The following is a 23,382-nucleotide window of genomic DNA, read 5'->3' on the forward strand; positions in this document are numbered from 1 at the left end:
TCTTACAAATAATACATTAGTTTCTTGTTCTGATAGTAGTTATCCTAGAGAATACAACACATATCCTTGATTGATTACAGAATTATACAAATTATTATTTTACCACTCCTCTGATATTATCAGACCCTTAAAACTTTTAAACTGTTTACCCTTCCTGACTTTTCTGTTCTTCCTGTTTTGCATTTTAGTTCTACATAGATTTTACTCTACAAAAAAAATTACATTTACTGTTTTGTACAGTCAATAGTAATTTATAAATACCCATATACTTACCCTTTTCAGTGTTTTTTATTCCTTCCTGCATATTTTTTCAAAAATAAACTTGCAACGCAGCCACTATGTGAGTTAAGTATGCTGGTTTAAATATATTCGAGATAGAATTTTGATTAAATAATCACCAAAAGTAGACTGTAAGTTTGGGTAAGACAACTTTAGTATTGAGGTCAAGCAGTAATACTGATTTTTCAATAAAGTCCTGAATTTACTCAGTCAAATTCAAACACTTACTGAATGGTGTTCTCCAGTTTTCAAAGAGCATTAATGTTCAGCTCTCAGTTGATACTGTTAATAACTTGATGGATAAGCCCAAAAGACAAAGAAGTGGGGATCATGGAAGGAAAGAGACTTGCCCACATTTACACACCTTACACTGAACCCAAGTCCCCTGATGCCTAGTTCAGGTCTTCAACTATCTGTATCAACTAGAAATACCTAAAATAACTCATCTGTCTATAAAGATAAGTGTGGGTATGGAAAATACATCCCTCAAAATACACAATTTAATTACAACTTCTTAAATGATCGCCCTCTTCCTTCTTTTTATAGCTCTTAATCTAGATTTTTAAAACTCAAAACAGACATAAATATCTGCCTGTAGCAAACATAGTAAGTTTCCTCCCAGCTGGAAGCTCACATTAAAGCCAGGCAGGAGTGAGGAAGGGGAAGCGAGATGGATTATATTATGTTTATTTTAGTCTTTCTGCTTAGTTTTTCTTTCCAGGCACTGGACTGAACTCAGTTTTCAGAACCAGAAATAAACACTGTTTATGTATCTGTATTTATTAATACTCTGCTTTTAGAAATTTTTAGGTACAATGGTTTCCAAGAGTATTTTGGGAACTTCTCACTGGTGATATCTAGATTGTATTCAGTGGAAAGTCAACAAACACATACCCCAAAGAGCCATTAATAAAATAAACTCTTGGAGTATATAAGGCTCTCCTACTCTTCTAGCAGAAGGCAGAACAGAACAGGTGATTACTAAGGTTAACTAACTGAATGAATGCATGGATGAAAAGAACCTCAGTATCTAGCTCTGTCTCCTCTGTTTACCCAAAGATTCTCTTGGCCCCATTCACAGAGATGGCAGTGGCACCGTTGAAGCAGCAGTTTACCTTCTGTTAAATTTATAGCAGAGGGAGAAAAGGGATGGAGACTCAGAAACCACATTTTCATCCATGCTCCAAACACAGTGCTACTCGGTTTTGTGCCATAGCAGACAAGGTCCTGCCCCTCTGCAAGTGAGGCTTGCCCACTGCCACACTGTGAGGAGAAAACGTTTGGTCTGGAGTAGTGGTTGACATGCTTTGGGACACTTGTGTCTCCTCCCCAGTTCCTGTCTCTGAGGATTCCTGCTGTTCACAGCCTGTGCTGTAAAGGACAGGCCTAAGTGGCCCTGACCCCACCCCATGTCCACCTCACCCCAGCCTGAATAGACCAGGAGCAGACTCATGGACAAGGACGATTAGACTCTCTCAAGCATTTGAGCCAAATGACAGAAACGACAAAGGATGGTTGTGGACTCCCTCTCAGAGCTCACGTCCAGTCTGGGCTGAGGTTGGCGCCAGTGCACGCCAAAGTCAAGTACAACCAAAGTTGCTTGAAAGCCAAATTATGAATAATCAGAGGAAGCCAAGTCTTTAGAGGGAAGATATTAGATATGCTTAAAAATCAAGGAGAAGAGTCAAAAGAGAAAGAGTTAAAAAAAAAAAGAGAGAGAGAGAGACAGAGAATCAGAGAATAAGAGACCCAGTGAAATTCTAGTTCCCAGCTTAGGTCACTATGAAGTCCAGCTGGACTTTGTTTCCTGCCTCTGGATGTCTATAAGGTTGCCGGTTTTATCTTTACAGTTAACCCCTCTTTTTAATTTGAGTTAATTCGAGTGAGATTGGACTCCTAGCAACCAGCAATCTCTTGACGGATCCCTTCTCCCCAGGCACCCTGCTTTGCTGTGGCCCCTCTCTCTCCTGTGAGGAAAGAACACGATCTGAAAAACTTTCCCACTATCAAATTGTCTGACTTTTCCAGTAACATTTTAGAAACGCAGTGCAGTGAGAAGGCAACAGTAGGCACTAAGGAATAACAATTCCCAGTATCATTTTGGGCATTGGTTGGAATATATTTTCGGAATCTTCCCAGAGCACCTTCTATTATCTCAGTAGCTAACCATTCTCTCTGCCTAAAAGGGCTACTTATCATTACACAGAAACCTTTCCCTATCCTCCCACACCCTGCGCTGCGCGCCCACACACGTAAAACTCTTCTATCAAATTGTAAGTGCCTGAGAATAGGGATTACGTCCCCACCATATTTGCATACTTAGCACCTAAGGACACTGGCTGACACCTATAGCGTTCATTTGGATGGATACATGTCATATACATAAATTGAACGAGTATTCTTTCTCCACCTCTCTCGAATGTTTTTAGAATGTCGGAACTAATATTCAGATATTACCTTTTCAGAAATTTTGCTTTTCCCTTCTGCTACTCCATCTGGACTTCCACATGTCCTTAGACTTCCGTGAGCCCTACTAGAAAGCTTTGAAGAGCATGAGAAAGACGGGAAAGCAGTATTAGCCTTTACATAGCCCAGGAAAAGAAGACTTAGAGGTGGCCCAGCCATAGTCACAAGGTCGTGATTAAAGGAGCCAATTTAGGCATCTGAAAGGGATTTTCTGAGCCAGCAAAACCTCCTGTTCCATCTGGGCACTCCCAACTCATTGGCCTGTAAATCCACAAGCCCGCATCCATTACCTGCCAGTCATAAAGCTGACTTTCCAATGAGGACATTCAGCACATTTTCATCAATGCAGGTGTCAGTGCATAAACCCAGTGGCTCCAAAGGAAGGGCTACACTGTGCAATGTTCCACTCCTTCCTTGGATAAGGAGCCATTCTCACAGACTTGACCTAAGGCCAATGAAGGATTATTAATAGAAACACTTGAATCCAGTACTATTCATAAATAGTCTTTTAGAAAAACGATTTGCATGCATAAAAGACTGCTTTTTCTAACAATCATTAACATTTTATTCCCCTTTTCTATGTCATTAAAGGCCAGAGTAATATTCAAAACACTCAAGAAAGTCATATATGGAAATAAAAGAAAACTATTTTGTGAGCATGTTTGGTTCTCTAGCATATTATGTGCTTGTCTTTTCTGGTACAATAATATGATTTATTTTATAAACATGCCAATTTTTACAGAATGAGTCATTGTTAATGTAGAAACCAGCTGAATCATCCATCCGTCTATTAATATACTTATTTTCCTTTTCTTTCTCTGTATGTTTATCATTATACTAAAAGGATATTAGGTATTCTCTTATTTAGGGTATTTCTCCCCTTTGGTTGTGCCATTTGGTTCACAAGTAATATGGTAAAGCTATCGTAAACTTTGTGATGGTTCAGATTTCTATTCATAATATTGAGTCAGAAACTTGAGTCATGTGAAATCCTCCAGTATCTCAAATCGGATGCCTCCCATACAAGAGGTAAACAGAGAGTCCGGAAAGGGTCAGATAGAAAGGAAATCTTTTCTGACCCTGAGAAAGGCCAATCAGACTTTGGATTCTGGTAATAGATCATAGGAATTTACTTTTAAAGTTATTTGATCATCTTGTTTCAACAAATCTAAAGAATCTAGTTTATCCCATCTTAAAATATAATCACCCAGGATATTGAGTTCATTTTAATGTATTAATTTGTTAGGCACACCTCTTATTATTCATTCCAGATGTCTTCAAGGAAAAGAAATGTAGATAAGGAGAAATGAAATATTACATGAAGCCAGACTATGATTTTAGGGAGGGAAAACATTAACTCAGAAGTCAGGAGAACTGAATGCTAGTCACTGAGGTATCACCAATGAGTTGAATGGCTCTGTCATTTATTTGGCTTTCTTCTGTCTCAGTCTCCCTTTCAGTAAAATGAGATTCTTCCCCTGACTGAAATCTCAGTCTAAGACTCATTGACCCTTTCCTTATTATTTACCTTTTGAGCCAAACTTGTGACACTAAACCGTCCCAATTATGCATTTAACAGTTTACTCTTCAGTCGCCATCACATATTAAATGCAATAATTACTATTAGCCACCTTAATATTTCCCATTCTAACTATATCAATGGAGAAAACTGTGAATTAAAGAGTTGGGTTTATTTTGCACCATTTTTAAGAGAATGCAGAGACATAATTTGTCATAGACAGTAGCTCCTATCTAAGCCACTATGCTATTGTCTTTCAGGTAATTCCCAAGAAACTAAATTGCTCTTGCCAAATTATCTTTTTGATGTATATGTGTTATAGACTCATAGCCTACCTGCTCACTAAAACGTGTGGTCTATCAAAATTATATCTTAACATCATTAGCTTTTAAATACTAGAAATCATTTCAGTGCTTGGAAAAGTCTGATGAGCATGATTACATGTGGAGATTTTCAGATAGAATGTATCCAGGAATGTGAGTAGAATAGAGAGTTTTTGACAGGCTTTGCCATTTTTTTTTGATGCAGTTTTATATTATGTCTCTATTTGTGATGGTAATAATAGTTGGTGGGAAAAAAATAGATCATTTGACCAATTCCCCTCCTCCTCCTCCCAGTACTGCATTGGAAAATTTTCTGATAAAATGAATGGTGATGTCAGAAGGAGCTTCTAGGTTTCCTTTCAGGGCCAACACCCTGTAGTAGTAGGTTGAACCATAAAATCACCAGTGTTGGTCAGAAATGGTTGACAACTGGCAGTTTCATATGGCTCAAGCCAAGGAGCCTTGAATTTGAATTCCAGCCCTGAGACTCACTTGCATGTCAGCTCAGGGCAGTTAATTAATTTCTGAGCCTTGGTTTGTGAAGTAGGAATAACACCTACCTTGTAGGGTTGATGCAAAGCTTAGCAATGTATAGAAACACTGTGTCTGGACATAGTAAACGTTCAAGAAACAGTTAACAGTACAATATTATAATCAAGTAAGTAACTTAGGGAGTCTTTTCACTTGCCCCTTAGCAATTTCTGCATATAAGGCAAAGGTGACAGTTGCTATGGTAGAGAGAAATGGAAAATGTTTGTTAGGCACGATTTTGAAAGCCCCAGTAGCTTTAAAAGGCTTTTCATTCCCATCCTGTATGCTCTGGTATGTCCTAGTAAGGTCACAGATAAAGTCTGACATATACGCAGTGGAGTATCTAAATAGGAAATGTACTGTAGCAAATCAAGAACAGAGTTTAAAAAAAGAAAAAGTCAAAGCACTGAGCAAACATTCTTAACTTTCGGCAGAGGAACTGGACTGCCTGAATCTCCATGACTCTTTGAGTTATTAATAGCGACTCATTTTGCTATATTCGGGGCAGTTATATATTTATATATCATGCAGCGTGTGTGAGGCTTTCAAGGCTCGATGGGCTTTTGAAAAATGTGTTACTCTGGAACAGAGCGGGGCAAGGAGGGTACCATGCTGTCATCTGCGTCGCATCTACCAGGCTGTGCTCATTAAAGCCCGGGGACAAGCCGGGCGCTGCAGCAGTGTGTGGAACGCGGCTCTCCATCTGCTCGGCCAGAAGCCGTGATGAAGTCATGAGTTTCACAACAGTAGTAATTCGCAGCTATCTGTGACCATTTTAATAGCGAAGGTCTAGATTAGAAGGCTGTGTTTACATCCCGTGCAGGAGAACGCTTCCATGAATCATTCCCACAGTAACTTTTGGTCAAACCAATCAACCAAGTAATGAAAAACCAATCAGTTGGTCCTGGGGCTGAGATGAACAGGTCTCCACTTGCCTGATGCTTCTCGAATCTGAGACTGAATGGACCCTGATAAAAGAAATGGTCACATATTGAGGTATGGGGAAGTCATTCTGGCTTATACATGATTTAATTTAAACTTTAAACCAAAACAGCCTGTTTGTGGCCTATCAAACATACATTGCACATCTGCTTTAATTACCAAAGAAGACGGCACACTGACCAGAAGTAAAGAATGTCCGTGCTAAAACTTAAGATTAAACGCCCCTCTTCCTGGGATGCAATGCTGGTATTCCTTTGATGATAAGACTCCTTTCCCAGGTGCCAAGGCCATACTGACTCACGGTGTACGTTCTGGTTTTTTTTTTTTTTTTTTTTGAAACACTGTAGAAATGTAATCCTGACTTGTTTAATGTTGTTTTTTCTGACAAGATATAAACCTGTGCTGAAAACCCTCCTTCTCCAGAGCAGTTTCTCAGAGTAATCTGGGAAGTGGGCTTCCGGGCTAGTCCTCAGTTTGGCTCAAATAAAACTCTTTTCTGTTCTTATCATTGATTATGTATTGATTATTTTTGTTGACAATTCCCACCCCCATGCACACAACCTCCCCTCCCCTGTCCTCCTAGCAAGCCAGGGCACTGCAACCTGTACCCACACACACACTCAAAACCCTAAGACAGCAGTGAGCCGGGGGATCTTTGGAAACTCCTGAAGAGCATCTGTAAACAAACTGTAATTTAGAAAGTGTCTATTTTTGGCATATGTTTATTTTGTCATTGTCACTGCTCCATTATGTGACTTCCATCAGTGACCCTGACAGCTCATTTGCATCAAGAGCAGTGAAACACTTTCATTTGTCCATTTCCACTGACTGGAGGTTTTAGTTAATTATCACTTCCTGACAGCCTGAAGGTCAGACTGTTTCCTTTTGTTTCACACGGCAGTTAATCCCCTCATTAAGGGTGATGGAAAAAGAATAATTAAACTTATGCCATTTTCATATTTCAGGTAATGAGACGCCCTAAGATCCCAGAGGTACCATATGAGAAGTCTGGAACGTGTTGAGGACTCTACTTCCTGCAAAAATGTGAGTTTCTCTCCTCTGGTTTCATGGTAAAGCAGGTTCAGCTAAGGTTCTTCCCCTAAACAAAAACAGCTTTGCCACTCACTGACTGTATAACTTGGGGAAAGGCAACTTACCTTTGGAAATGAAAGATTTTCTCATTGTAAAATGTAGAGCATAATACCCAATTTAGAGAACTGTTGCGAGCATTAAATGCATGAATGAAAGGTAGCACAAGAGGGCCTGCCACATGGTAAGTGCTCAGTCAATGTAAATGAATTATGTTATCACTTTCATTATCACCCTGGGCGAGTCATCTTCTGAATGTTTTGGTTATCGGGCCTCCGCCAAACATCTACTTGAAGAGACCTTGCTCATACCTGGGTCAAAAGTTCACTTTGACCCACTGGGGCAAGGATTAAGGTTAAATTGTGTTAGGCTCTGGAGAAAAAACCCAGGTCTTAAGGAATTCAACTTTTACTCATCCCCTTCTAATTACTCTAAAAAGATTGGGAGAGGGAGGGAGGGAGAAGGTGGTAAAAAGTAGATGGGACTCAGAAGACCACACCTGGTGAAAGAAGGTGCCTCTGGCCCTTCCTGGGGTTCCCCATCTCCCTGGAAGCTGGCTCACCCTGCACCTCCCAGTCTCCTTCTGTCGAGACTAGTCAGGGGGCCACCTTTGTACTTTGACTCCTGTCTCACCTGAGCATGTTTTAGGGGGCCTTTAAGCTTTTTTTTTTTTTTTTTTTTAAATGCATCCTCTTTATTTGTTTATTATTTTATTTTTGGCTGTGTTGGGTCTTCGTTTCTGTGCGAGGGCTTTCTCTAGTTGCAGCAAGCGGGGGCCACTCTTCATCGCAGTGCGCGGGCCTCTCACTATCGTGGCCTCTCTTGTTGCGGAGCACAGGCTCCAGACGCGCAGGCTCAGTAGTTGTGGCTCACGGGCCCAGTCGCTCCGTGGCATGTGGGATCTTCCCAGACCAGGGCTCGAGCCCGTGTCCCCTGCATTGGCAGGCAGATTCTTAACCACTGCGCCACCAGGGAAGCCCCCTTTAAGCTTTTAAGTGCTGACTAAAAGTGGACTCAGCCCTGCAAAGGAAATCGCGGCCCCACGAGGGAATACTTCCGAGTCTAATGTGGTCATTTTTGCTCTGTCAGGCAGCGGACTGTACAAGGTAAGGATAGTGCCCTTCAAGATGCAGAGTTCTCGGAAAGCTCCACAGAGGAAGGGGGTGGTCTCCGCTGGGTTTTGAAAAACTGGTAGGATTCAAATGCCAGAGAAAAGGAGGGAAGATGTTCCAAGTCAGTAAGGAGAATGAGCAAAGTGGGAAGGGTCTGGGACGTGCCTAGAACTGGGAATCTTCCCAGAGACAGGACCGCGGACTGTGTAAGGGAGTAACGATAGCTGGGCTGCTCAGATAGACGTGAACCAGTGAGGAAGTGTCCCAGGGTTGAGTCAAGGCTTTAGACTTTATCCTGCAGTCAGTACAGACATGGGAGGGGGGAAGCAACGTGTGTCGTGCTGCGCATGTGCAATGGGTGGGGCTCGACCTGGTGGGAGGAGCCTAGGGCCTGAGGTAAGGGAGACCTGGGAATGAAAAAGGAAAGTGAGATGCCCTGGGATGCTTATATGATTATTTGCAAAGGGGGTGGAAACCGTTGCTCGACACTGAATTCGAAAATGTATTTTGTCAATGCTTTACCCAAAATTGTCATTCAGTAAATCCTGTTCGGATTTTTGTAGGAAAAATATTTTGGTCCTTTAAAAAAGGTTCGAGTAAGAAGCAGCTTTAAAACTGCTTCTGGAAGAATAAAGGTCACAAGGGGAAAGTGAGTGGAGCATGGGTGATTGAAAGAGTGACAAAGTACTGGTGTCTTTTGAAAGAACTTACCCTGAGTTGATGCTTTAATGTGACAAGTACAATCTCGTAGCCATTTCATGCCCTCGTCAATGTTGGAACGTATATCTTCCCGTAAAGAGTAGAAAAATATCCTAACAATGATGCAGTTAGTAAGTTTTATCATTTTTAATTGAAAAACTTCTATGAGAGTTAGAAAATTAAATCTGGAAGAGAACTTAGGTATCCTTTTACAGAAGGGGAAACAGGACCAGAGGGTAACCTACCACAGAAAGCCACCCAGCTGCGTGTGCCAGACCCATTGCTCAAGGTAACTGCTTTGATGCCTGGTCAGCTCTTTCTGCTTTGCTGCATGAATCCCCAAAGACCATTTTATTGCCCATGTAGAAGAGTTGGTGCTTTCCATTTTCTCTTTCTAAAGTCAAGAACTGTTTGATTGCATAAATTCCTCACATTTCTCCTTACTGCACAATTTTTTCCTGTTTTTGGAATTAAGTCTAACTGCTAGGTACTCCTTGTGTTGAAAATACCTTAACTTACGGGGGAGAGTTGCATAGTGGGAAGGAAAGTGGGTTCGTATGGGAAACTGCTCTGGCCAGCCCACTCGACGGGTGTTTGAGGAAAGGCAAAGTCACAAAGCATCAGGAAACCGCTGGCTCTGTACTCACCTGTGCCCATGCTGACTGTCATCCCAGTTCCTTGAGGGGAGGCATGAAACCTCCTGCTGGGGGGTCACAGGGGTCACTCGCTGCCCCCTCCCCTCTGTGTGAGTCTCATTACCACTCTCGGTGCGGGGTAGGGGGGTAAGATGATTCTAGTACCAATTCCAACGTGGGGTGGGGTTTCCCACACGGCCAAGCAATTCTCAGCCACCATCTAGGGGTCCTACAACTCATCTCAGTTCTGACTTCTGACCCTATTTGCCTGGAGATAGCATCAGATCCCGCAGGCTAAGGGCTCAGTCCTACAAGACTTCCCCCCGCCACCGCCTCCTCTTCTTCAGACACCAGTCACAGGTCCAGATTGTCAGCTGGGCTTCTGACACACCGGCTGTAGATTGGAGCTTCCAACTGCCTGCTCCTTGGGTTCGATTCATTTGCTAAAGTGGCTTACGGAACTCAGAGAACCATTTTACTTACCAGATTACCAGTTTATTATAAAAGGATATAACTCAGGAACAGCCAGCTGGAAGAGATGCATAGGGCAAGGTGTGGGGAAAGAGCGCAGACTTTCCATGCCCTCCCCGAGGCTGCCACTCTCCCCTAATCTCCACGTGTTTACCCACCTGGCAGCTCTTCCCCCCGCCCCCCACCGACTACTATTTTTATATGAGTAGGCTTTTATGTTATGGAGGCTTCCTCATGTAGCATGATCAATTATTAACTCCACTTCTAGCCCCTCTCCCCTCTCTAGAGAACTGGGGGCCAGGCTAAAAATTCCAAGCTTCTGCTCATGGCTTGGTCTTTCTGGTGACCAGCCCCCATCCAGGAGCCATCCAGGAGCCCACCCAGAGTCACCACATTAGAAATAAAGGTGCTCCTAGGGCTCATGTCACTTAAGAATTTACAAGGGTTTGAGGATCCCTGTGTCAGGGATGGGATCAAACATATATTTCTTATTATAAATCACAATATGAAAGGGCACCTCCCCTGACCTCACAGAAGTCTTGGTTTCCTACAGGGCACCCATCAGCCTCAAAATTTCTCATTCTCCACCTTTCTTAGAAGAAATTTAAAGGAAAAGTAAATTCCTCCTGTCAGAGCATGCTTTTTTTCTTTCTCCTCCAACCTTTTTCTTTGCGTCTCGGGCCCTGGCCCTCATCCAGGTGGAATGGCATTTCCCCACCGTGGCAAATGCACTTCAGGGCCCACAGCCTCCTCTGCATGGCACCCTCTCCCCCAGATCTGCTTGTCTCTGTGTGTTAAGAACCACGCTGGGGAGCCCAGTGTCATGGCCTGGCCTCAGGCACAGGAAGTCCAGGTCACCGGAAGCTGTGAGCTTAATTAACAGAAGCTCAAAGAGTCGTGTTTTATTAAAGTGTGCATAGGGCAAGAGCATGTGCGATCGAGAGTCTTTGAAAGGCCATAATTTTTAGCACAACCCAGTGAAGTACCCAAGCAGTGTGTTTTCATGAGTGTGTAGTTCCATTAAACACAGGCCGATGAGGAGATCTCTCTGGATGTCTGGCTTGATGATATTTCCATCTGAAAAGTGGGTCAAATAGAAATATAGTGATAGATGGTAGGTTTCTTAAACAAATTCTGTTTTTCACATAATATAAATGTCAACTTTTTCTGTAAACTTTAAAATTTTCAGAATTAGCTAGAACTTTGAAACTTTTTCTTTTACGTCCATCTTAAATTTTTGACGTTTAGCTCATTAGACCCTTATTCTTTGGTATTACCATGTTTCTGTTCTGTGGATTTCCTGCTGGCCGTGGATGGTGAGGCTAGTTGGGTCTTCTTCTTTTTTAATAAATTTATTTATTTATTTATTTATTTATTTATTTTTGGCCGCGTTGGGTCTTTGTTGCTGCGCGCGGGCTTTCTCAAGTTGTATGGAGTGGGGGCTACTCTTGGTTGCGGTGCACGGGCTCTAGGTGCACGGGCTTCAGTAGTTGTGGCTCGCGGGCCCTAGAGTGCAGGCTCAGTAGTTGTGGCGCACAGACTTAGCTGCTCCGCGGCATGTGGGATCTTCCCAGACCAAGGATCAAACCCGTGTCCCCTGCATTGGCAGGCGGATTCTTAACCACTGCGCCACCAGGGAAATCCTAGTTGGATCTTCTAATTCCAGGCATTCATCTCATTTCCTCTTTCTTTCTGTCGCTGTTTCTTATGATTCTCTAACTTTGGAGTCACCTGGTGCTGCCTTACATTGCCTAGCAAACGTTGAGTTGATTCTTCATTCAGTCATTCACAGGATGTGTTGGATGCCAACTGTATGCCAGGAATGTTCTAGGTGCTGAGGAAATCATGGTGAATAAAGATATCCCTGCCCTCATGGAGTTTACATTCCAGTCGAGCAGACAAGCAATTATCAAATGATCATACAATAAGCATATAATTAAAATAGTGACAAATGGGATAAAGGAAAAAATATGGATAATAAGTTAAGACCTAATTTCCAGTGGTTATAATATTATCCTTTGGGATTCTCTCCATGGAAATCTATTTAAACTGCTTTTTTTTTTTAAACAAAATTGATGATGAAAATTAAACAAAATAAATGTAAATCTTACAAACATTTATTCATTATGTAGAACGATAATGGCCATTTTTCATTTTCTGCCCAGTACTCCTTCCTCTTTCTTATGGTAACAAAGACCATTCCAGTTCTGAGAGATGGTCACATGATCCAAAAGAGGACTATTTGAATCCTTCTCCAGGATTTTTCTAAGTGGAGCCACTGGGAAGGTTTTCCCCTTGGTCATGGAGGGGAGGATATGTGAGTTTGGGATGCTGTTCTCCATGCCCATCCTCTTCTCCCTGCAAACTCTCCACTAGCACCTCTGAACTCAGACAGAGTGAAGCCAGCCTGTGGAGACAGGCAGAGATTAGAGACAAAGAGAATCCCAGAGAGGGGTTCCTGGCTTTGGACCAATCTTCTGTGGCTTTTTCCATCGAGACATAAAAACTCCTATTTCCAGCTTAAGTGAATTTGAGTCCATTTTTGCCACTTGCTAATGACGAGTCCACATTAATACAGAAAGCAAGCACTTCATGTTGTAACAGTTTCTTAGGGTGGTTGGGCTGCTGGGGCATATCTTCCAATGAATCCACTGAAGTTCTGATTTTCTTCCTTAATCTCCTTGAAGCAAATTTTCTGTACACAAAGTACCCAAATTCTTTGTTTGAAGTCAGTGGGAGGAAGGGGGTGACATCAGTTTTGATAATCAAGTCTTCATTGTTGATTCATATTCATGAGAGATTCCTGAAGTTCTGATTGGAGAACTCTGTGCCAAGTGTCATAAGTCAAAGGAGTTACCATATTGCATCACATGAAGAGGCTGGGGATCTCGCTGGGATCAGAGTCTCACCCATCTCCACAGAACACTGTCCTGCTTTTCCCGGCCAGCTCTATGGGACAGGATAGCAAATGCTCTGCTCTAGGAGGAAGGAGGTTGTTCTCTCTTCTCCCAATAGGAAAAGGTGGGAACAGATAGGTGGCAGCCCTTGGGGCCCCAATTTAAGAAGATATGTGGGGGAAAACTTGTTGAGGTTTTGACCATTGTCCCAGAAGAAGGAGAGGGTGCAATGGATGGAAGTTAAAGCAACAGGGAGGGTCATGGCATGGCCCTGACATCAGCTTGGGCAGAGAGACCAGTTTCCAGCAGGTGGCAGCAATGGCAGCAGAGGCTTCTTCCTTCAGTGGAGGTGGCCCAGGGATTAGTCATTGGAGTCACCAGCCTGGGGTCAGCATCGCACACATTAACTGGTTCCTCAGGGATGGGTTCAGATACAGTGTCCCCTAAAAGAGGAAATTGGTGGAAGAGTATATTTTCACTCCTCAAAACTATTTTACATGCAGGTGACACTCCTGAATCAGAAAAAGAGGGCCAATTACAAGCTAGGTGTCCTCATGAAAGGCATTTAAACTCTCTAAACTTCAGCTTTCTCATATATAAATAGAAATAAAAATAATAACTACCATTTAAACTCTCTAGACCTCAGCTTCCTCATACGTAAATAGAAATAAAAATAATCACTACCTTATAGGATTGTTGGAGGACCAAATGAGAATATGACAGAAGGAAGTGCTGTCCTGATACCAGCAAGCACTCAGGAAATGGTGGGAGATGCACAGCCAGCAACTGAGCTGTTGAGAAGGTTACCACCCAGGAGTGTAGAACTCGTGGACTTGCAAGGTGATGAGGAATCCAGGATGGAGAAGTTGGTGAGCATTGCTTTCTCCAGTCGAGAACACTGAGATCCATTGCTGGAGTGGGCTCTGGATGGGAGCAAGGGCCCATGAGAGGGAGAGTAGCCCAAACACTGCTGAGCTTCTCAGGAGCTGATCCATAGACACTAAACAAGGACCTAAGACAAAGAATTAGGGTCCTTTGTGTACAGAAATTTTGCTTCAAGGAGATTAAGGAAGAAAATCAGAACTTCAGTGGGTTCATTGGAACATATGACCCGGCAGCCAGGCCACCCTAAGGAACTTTTGCATGAAGTGCTTACTTTCTGTATTAATGTGGGCTCATCAATAGCAAGTGGCAAAATGGGCTCAAACTCACTCAAGCTGAAAGTAGGAATTTAAAGTCTCCTGTATCTGAACCATGGAAAAAGCCACAGAAGACTGGTCCAAAGCTAGGAACTCCCACTTTGGGATTCTCTTTGTCAAGAATCTGAGTGGAAGGCAAAATAACGGGGTTAATGAAGAACAACAGATCTTTCCCAAGGACTTCCTCTCCCAAGATCTTTGGTACTCTGTACATTCCTGTTCAGAGACTGTTTGGAAGCGACACATGTTCCAAATGTGCCTTGGATTCCCCTTTTCCCCATGTCTTCGCCAGGCCTGGATGTGATCAATTTTTTACTTTTTCCTAATCTGATAAATCAAGCTGTAGTTTAATTTCCATTTTCCTGACCACTGGTGAGACTGAGGCTCTTTTCATATGTTTATTGGCCATTTGTATTTCCTCTTAGGTTTCCATTACTTGACTTTTATAACAGAATGCAATCATCTTTAGAATCAGTCCTGTTATCTCATCTCTGTTTTCTTCTCTTCTTCAAACTTTGTGCCTCCGATTAATCTGTTTAATTTTAGTAGTGTATAATATGTCAAGGCACACACAGACTTTTTCTTCCTTTGGCATATTTCTGATAACAGGTAGAATTCTTTCACTTTTTGGATTCATTGCCATTCAGACATTGAAATGAAAACTAAAATAAACTTTCCAGTTTGCCTTTAATGTCCATTTAAATTATTCTAGGTTGAATAAAAATCACCTACTTGATAGTACTTTATATTTTTGCACTTTCTACAGAACAGAATTGGAGGCAGAGTACTGTAAAACGAAGTTTCAAAAGGTTTAGAGTACTAGATTTGGGATTTTAAAATTCCTGTTTGCATCATTCTACCAATTTCTGTGTTACTTTCATCAAATCATTTCCGTTTCTCTCTCTAAATGGGGGCAAGGAAGGGGTTGAGCTATATCAGTGATTCTCAACTCTGGCTATACATTAGTTACCTGAAAAACTTTGAACCATACTGATGCCTACCCCCAGGCCAGGTAAATGGGAATCTCTGGGAATGGGATCTATGCATCGGTATTTTTATTAAGAGCCCCAGGTGATTTTGATGTGCAGCCAGGAATGGGAATCACTAAACTTGATGGTCTCGCATATCCCTTCTAGCAAACATTTCTCTGATCCTAAAACATATTGAGATTTGATCAGTGTATGGAATGCTTGAGTGACTTTTAACCTAGTAAAATGGTGATTCTACTTTATTTTTCCACATAATGCAATGGAGTTTAGAACTGGCTTAAATAGATGGCTTGAAGGATATTTGCTAGTGGCTGAAATTGTTCATGAATCCTCTTGCTTTTCCCAGTCCTCTTATGGTGTTCGTGTCTCTAAATGAATTATTACTCTGGATTTTTGTTGAGCTAAAAAGTAGGTAAACATGCAGTCATGTTCATAACAATGTTATTCACAATAGCTAAAACATGGAAGCAACCCAAATGTCCATCAAGCAAAATGTGGTATATACATATAATGGAATATTATTCAGCCTTATAAAGGAAGGAAGTTCTTTTTTTTTTTTTTTTTTTAGTATTTCCCATCTATCCTCCTTTCCTGTCCTATTTTTTTTAATTAATTAATTAATTAATTAATTAATTTGTTTATTTTTGGCTGTGTTGGGTCCTCGTTTCTGCGCAAGGGCTTTCTCTAGTTGTGGCAAGCAGGGGCCACTCTTCATCGCGGTGCGCGGGCCCCTCACTGTCGCGGCCTCTCTTGTTGCAGGTCACAGGCTCAGTAGTTGTGGCTCACGGGCCCAGTTGCTCCGCGGCATGTGGGATCCTCCCAGGCCAGGGCTCAAACCCGTGTCCCCTGCATTGGCAGGCAGCTCTCAACCACTGCGCCACCAGGGAAGCCCCAAAGGAAGGAAATTCTAACATATGTTACAGTATGGATGAACCTTGAGGACATACACCATATGAAATGTCAGTCATAAAAAGAAAAGTACTGTATGATTCCACTTATATGAAGTACTTAGAATAATTAAAACCATAGAGGCAGAAAGTAGCATCGTGGTTGCCAGGGGCTAGTGGTGTTGGGGGCGGGAAGAGTTATTGTTTAATGGGTACAGAGTTTCAGTTTTGCAAGATGAAAATGGTTCTGTGGGTGGATGGTACTGTTGGTTGCACAACATGACGGATGTATTTAACGCCTTTCAACTGCACACTTAAAAATGATTAAGATGGTAAATGTTATGTACATGTGTATTTTACCACAATAAAAAACATTTTTTAAGTAGATGAACAAAGAGAGAGAAAAGAATGAACAATCTATCATGTAAATGACTGATTCAGAGGACAGCCAACAATCACTTCTGTCCCCACCTGGTTGAGTTTAGAGTGTGTAATGCGAGTTTTGTGGGCATGGTTGTCAGTGAAGAGGGAAGTCCAGTGGTTGCATTGAGACTGACTTCAATAAACGATTTTTCATTCAGTCAAGAGACATTCAACCAATCACTTAATTATGAATTGCAAGCACATTTCACCCAGGAAGGATTGGGTAACAGGTTGTAGTTGACAAGGACAACGTGTCCGGCATAGGATCTGACCCAACTTTACTAACAAAATATGGTATCTCTCTACACAAGGAACTTTGAGTATGACTAGGGAGACAAGACCCTTAAGACACAAAGATACTCCATCACACTCTTATTGCCTGGTAGAGAATATAAACGTAAGAGAAGGAGCCTCACGTTGAAAGTCAAGTGAGAAAGGTTTCGGGAGGCCTCTGCGTCAGGATGTGAGAGCATAATCAATGCAAGGGTATGATTCTCCTTGAGAAGCTGCTTTGATCATGAAAACATGAGCTTCATTTTTAGATCAAACGAGCATTTTCTTTCAGGTAATTATTGATCAGGTTGTTCTCTGCCAAGTCAATAACCAACACATAGCAGAGGTTGGTCCAATGTGAAGTTTGATTTCCCAGGCTACAGTTTCAGGGAAACGTGGGGTCAGAGCACCAAAGGTTTGAGCTCTTCAGCTCAAAAAAAAAACATATGCAGCATGAAAGAATGTGCTGGTGTTCTTTGAAGTTTAACTTATATAACTTCAAATTTCAAAGAGAAATACATTTTTCTTCCCACTGAATTCAGTTGCTTTAGAAGTAGTCTGATTTTTGGGGGGTTTTTTTGATAATTAAATTTTGGTAAAACTGAAGAGTCCATTTAACATTTGGGTTATCTTAGTAATATAAACCCAGGGACACTGTGAACCTCATATTTTGAGCCACAAGGACACAAAGATGAAGACGGTATTACACTGCCCTGGAAGGGCTCATGCTCTAGGGAGAACCAAGTCCCGCAAGAAAGAGCGTTGTGGAGGACCGCCTCTTAAATGCTTCAACACGTGTCTGCTCTCTTTTTATGATAGGAGGAACATCACTATGGTTTTCACTGACCCTCAGAAGAAATAAATGTTTATTAGATTTTTATTTATGTGTCTATTTATATATTTTTTCAAATTTTTAAAATTTAAGTATAGTTGATTTACAATATTTCAGTTATACAGTAAAGTGATTCAGTTATACATATATATATATTGCTTTTCAGATTCTTTTTCATTATTGGTTATTATAAGACATTGAATATAGTTCCCTGTGCTATACAGTAGGTCCTCGTTGCTTATCCACTTTATACACAGTAGTGTGTATCTGTTAATCCCAAATTCCTAATTTTCCCTCCCTTCTACCCTTTCCCTTTTGGTAACTGTAAGTTTGTTTTCTGTGTCAGTGAGTCTATTTCTGTTTTTATTAATATGCCTATTTATAAATTTTTAAATTGTGGTAAGATGCACATAACATAAAATTTATCATTCTAACCATTCTTAAGTGTACGGTTTAGTGGTATTAAGGACATTCACATTGTTGTGCAGCCGCCGCCACCATCCATCCACATAACCCTTTTCATTTTGCAAAACTGAAACTGCATCCATTCAGCAATAACTCCCCACTCCCCCTTCCTCAGCTTCTGGCAACCACCATCCTACTTTCTGTCTCTATGAATCTGACTCGTCCGGGAACCTCATATTAGTGGAATCATTCAGTATTTGTCCTTTCATGACTGATTTATTTCACTCAGTGTAGTGTCCTCAAGGTCGAGTTTCTTTTAGAGAGGTAATACTTTCAAGTCTCACAAACACTCAACTGTACTTGTTCTAGCTGAGGTGCCCCAGTGTATCTACAGATCTTATTAGAAAGCTGCTTCTCTCAGCGGTAAAGGGAACTGATAAGGTGTCATTCCACGCGTAGTTGAAGGAAACTGGCGTCACTCAGGAATTGTCTGAACCCATCCAAGGCTCTGTGAGCTCTCAAAAGCCCCAGCACTGTTCCTAATAACTGTTTGCAGAGGTCGTGAAGCTCTTCCACAAGACGGGGTGGGGAAGGCAGCCGCCTGACTCAGAGCTGCAACGCCAGACCCCAGCCCACACGGCTCTGCGCTTGATTACGCGTGTGTTATAACCATCTGGTATGTAGGTTTAGCATTAAGAGAATCAGGCTCCCATGTCACATGTTGCTATTATTTTATTTAACACTTGTTATGTGGCCAACACTGCACCAAGCCCAGCATAAACCTGGGATTATTCGATAGTCTCTGTCTGTTATACAAGGGGCACTTCTGCTACAGGGGATCGATTCCTCCAATGCACTGAATAGTAACCTCATTTCCTAACGCCTTTCGAATACAGTCTTGATTGTTTAAATTCCAAACAGAATTTTTTTTAAGTGCTATTTCAGTAAGAGTCTCGAGGCACATTTCACTATAGTTCATTAGCTTTCTGTCTCGCAGGAAAATGTATCCCTCCATATTCCATGGTGTTAGTGCAGAAAATGAAGCAACTGTTTCTACCCACTATATCCCTTGTGGTTTCTATTTAACAAAACAGTTAATTTTGGCTGAAGGTTTATTTGTGATTTTGATTACAATCTATGTATTACTTTAGCAAATAGAAATTTGTGTTTTCTTCATAGGAAAGCCGCTTCCAGGGTACATTACTTTACCAGAATACCTTCCAATGTTGTAATCCTTTAGCCAAAACTTTGTACGGTCCCATTATTTGCAAATATTTATAACAGACATAATGCTTGCTTTTCTCTTATGCCCTTTAAAAGATTCCCCATTCTCTGGGCTCCAGGGAGGACTGGAATATTCAAGTGCTTGCTCCTTTAAACTGGGAGACTTAAGTTTCATTTCTATGGTAGAGAACCTCAATCTTCAGTGAGCTGCTTGGGCAGGAGATAGTCATTGATCTGCCCCCTGGCACATCCACCTACAAAACCAGGTGGAAATTCCTTTCTGTTTCTCTTAACTAATATTCCCCCACTCTTGGTAACGTTTGTCTTTATAGTCTTTTACCGAAAAGTGGCAAATAGAACTAGCTTTCTTTAAAACCACACACAGTCCCCTCCTAATTATATGGGATGTCTTATTCATTCCATAAGGGAATGTTTTTATGACCGGTTTAGGTCTCTGGAATGTACTAAGAGGAATCAGACAGAGTCTTTGTCCTGACGGAGTGGGGAGAGGATGTCTATTCCATTATTATAATGCAAGTCAGGACATAATATGTGGAAAAGAGAAGGCTGTGGGAAGTCAGAAGATGGGAATATCTCTGAATTTAGGATCCACAGATGAGAAGTGAAAATAACTGACTTGAACACATACTATGTATCAGGCACTGTGTTAGGCAGCTTCCATAAATGATCTAGTTCAATCCTCACACCCCTTGTATGATTAGGCATTTTTACCCCCAATTTAGAAGTGAGGACACCAAGACTTGTCCAAGTATGATTGTTTGCTCAGCTTTTATCCTTTTCATCACACTAATCCATGCTGGTGACACGTCCTGCTTCAGGTCCTGCCCTGTCCCTGATCCCACTCCCCAAAAAGAAGAAGAAATATTGGAAGGCTTCAGACAGTCAACTTTTACCGGATTTGAATTGCCTTCTCGTTGGTGTCAGAAATTTGCGGGACATATAGGCAGAGGAATGCACGTGCTCAAAGGATAGCCAAAAATGGAATTTTTTTTAAGAATGTGGTTTTGAGAGTCATATATTTTATTTTTTTTTAAGAAAAGAAGTATTACTTTAGTTTATTTTATTTTTACAGTACTATTTGTTTCCTTTATTTAAAGTGTATTTTTAAAAATAAGTCTATAGAGAAGGGCTTTATTTATTTATTTATTTATCTAAATTTTTATTGGAGTATAGTTGATTTACAATGTTGTGTTAGTTTCAGGTGTACAGCAAAGTGAATCAGTTATACATGATCATATATCTGCTCTTTTTTTTTTAGATTCTTTTCCCATATAGGCCAATACAGAGTACTGAGTAGAGTTCCCTGTGCTATACAACTGGTTCTTATTGGTTATCTACTTTATATATAGTAGTGTGTATATGTCAATCCCAATGCCCCAATTTATCCCTCCCCCCATCTTATACCCTGGTAACCATAAGTTTGTTTTCTGCATCTGTGACTCTACTTCTGTTTTGTAAATAAGTTCATTTGTACCGTTTTTTTAGATTCCACATATAAGCAATATCGTATGATATTTGTCTTTCTGTGTCTGACTTACTTCACTCATTATGACAATCTCTAGGTCCATCCGTGTTGCTGCAAATGGCATCATTTTGTTCTTTTTATGACCTAGTAATATTCCATTGTATATATGTACCACATCTTCTTTATCCATTCCTCTGTCAATGGACATTTAAGTTGATTCTATGTCTTGGCTGTTGTAAATAGTGCTGCAATGAACATTGGGGTGCATGTATCTTTTCGAATTATGGTTTTCTCTGGATATATGCCCAGGAGTGGGACCAAAGGATCACATGGTAGCTCTATTTTTAGTTTTTTAAGAAACCGCCATTCTATTCTCCATAATGGTTGTACTAATTTACATTCCCACCAACAGTGTAGGAAGGTTCCCTTTTCTCCACACCTTCTCCAACATTTACTGTTTGTAGATTTTTTGATGATGGCTATTCTGACTGGTGGGAGGTGATACCTCATTGTAGTTTTGATTTGCATTTCTCTAAAAATTAGTGGTGTTGAGCATCTTTTCATGTGCTTTTTGGTCACATGTATGTCTTCTTTGGAGAAATGTCTGTTTAGATCTTCTGCCCATTTTTTGATTGGGTTATTTATTTTTTTGATACTGAACTGCATGAGCTGTTCATATATTTTGGAGATTAATCCCTTGTCGGTTTCTTCGTTTGCAGATATTTTCTCCCATTCTGAGGGTTGTCTTTTTGTTTTGTTTACGGTTTCCTTTGCTGCGCAAAAGCTTTTAAGTTTAATTAAATCCCATTTGTTTATTTTTGTTTTTATTTTCATTACTCCAGGAGGTGAATCAAGAAAGATCTTGCTGCAATTTATGTCAAAGAGTGTTCTCCCTGTTTTCCTCTAAGAGTTTTATAGTGTCCGACCTTACATTTAGGTCTTTAATCCATTTGGAGTTTATTTTTGTGTATGGTGTTAGGGAGTGTTCTAACTTCATTCTTTTACATGTAGCTGTCCAGTTTTCCCAGCACCACTTATTGAAGAGACCATTGAGAAACACACTGAGAAAGCCCTTTGTATGTTTGCATAATTCTCTCTTCTCCTGTGATTCCAATTACAAGGGAAAAAACTAAGTTTGGGTCTTTGGTAATTTACTGAAGATTTGTTGGGTGTAGGAAGAGACACAAAGCCATAATAAAGAGAGGGGCACACTTCTGTAGAGAGAGCAGCTATCAAAATTCAGATTCAGAACACCTCCCTGAGTGCCCACCATGCACCATTACAGTTGAGGCTTGTCTTCTACCATTTCTCTTCATAGCAAATCCGGGAGGGATGCTAATCTCCTCCAGTAGACACATGACAGAACTGAGGCCCAGATAAATAGTAAGTGATGAACTTAGATTCACACTCGGGCCCTCTGTCTCCACATGCAGCCTCTGACTTAGAAGCAGAAATCTAGGCAGAAGCTTTTCAGCGAATTACAATGTGGCCATCAAAGCTGGAAATGCAGCTTTCTCCAGACTCTGGTTTGTCTAGAGACAGAGAATATTGCCCCGGGAACAGCTCTGTGTCAGACTCATAAGATATATGCACACACCTCGATTCTAGCTCAAAATTACATTGCCCTAGGTTAGCAATGGCTGCCTCTCTGCAACTCCTGCTATCCACTTGACCTGTAGAACTTTCTCAAGAAAAAGCAAATGTCCCTATCTCAGAAGGCTTAAGGTTGCTGCCACCAAGCCCTCCAGCTAGAGCAGGAATGGAGGCTCCTGTTACCAGGGACTGCCACCAAGTGACAGGCCTGAGGGTAAGCCTTTAAGAGCTCGATCATGCCAACATCTGGCTTTCCATTTTGAGCATCTTACTCCAAGACAAGCAAGTTTCTAAGAGAATCTTCTTTCATGTTTCCTAAAGTTCATTAAGCAAGGTTTAACAGCCTAGTCTGGAGATACAGGTGGGAAGAAGGTTTGGGAAGTTAGACTATGTGCAAGTGAAAACTGTAACTTTGGGGACTTCCCTGGCGGCGCAGTGGTTAAGAATCCGCCTGCCAATGCAGGGACCATGGGTTCGATCCCTGGTCTGGGAAGATCCCACATGCCGCAGAACAACTAAGCCCGTGAACCACAACTACTGAGCCCACATGCTGCAACTACTGAAGCCCAAACTCCTAGAGCCTGTGCTCCGCAACAAGAGAAGCCACCATGATGAGAAGCCCGGGCAGCACAACGAAGAGTAGCCCCCACTCAATGCAACTAGAAAAGCCCAGGCACAGCAACGAAGACCCAACACACTGAAAAATAAATAAATAAATAAAATTGATTCTTTAAGGAAAAAAAAAAACTAACTTGGAATTACTCCAAAGTTGATATCTTCTTCAAAAAAAATAAAGAAGAAATATTGCAAAATAAGTCAATTCAAGTCTCAATCCCTGTGATCTGAATATAATGTGATGTTACCAGTTTATCTAAGTATCTGAAGGGGTATGTAGTAAAGCCTGGCACATAGGTTATCAATATGTGTTTGTATAAATGAACAAATGGACGATGGTTTCAGGACCTTGTGCAAACCAACGGGGGCAAACTTCTCTGGATTAGGCCCAGTTTGGAATCTGTATAACAATGATGGAGGAAATTTCAGGCACAAGAATCGGAGAGCAGTTAAAATCACCTTTTAGTTCTCCTTTATTCTCTGCCACCTTCCG

At 41.3% G+C, this 23,382-nt stretch overlaps 1 protein-coding gene across 8 annotated transcripts in view; it reads left to right on the forward strand.

Annotated features, from left to right (window-relative positions):
- Positions 1-23,382, forward strand: part of PCED1B (PC-esterase domain containing 1B) — a 146,097-nt gene that overhangs the window by 15,981 nt on the left and 106,734 nt on the right. For 6 of the 8 annotated variants that reach the window (XR_014233105.1, XM_082349465.1, XM_082349464.1 and 3 more), the window contains exon 2: positions 7,026-7,104. The gene's annotated coding sequence lies outside the window, so the exon portion shown is untranslated. Of the gene's footprint in view, positions 1-7,025; positions 7,105-9,175; positions 9,250-23,382 lie in introns of all 8 variants that reach the window. The other 2 variants (XR_014233106.1, XM_082349468.1) reach the window with 1 other exon arrangement.

This window comes from Balaenoptera borealis (genome assembly GCF_965194805.1).
Source record: "Balaenoptera borealis genome assembly, chromosome: 13".
Lineage (NCBI taxonomy): Eukaryota > Metazoa > Chordata > Mammalia > Artiodactyla > Balaenopteridae > Balaenoptera > Balaenoptera borealis.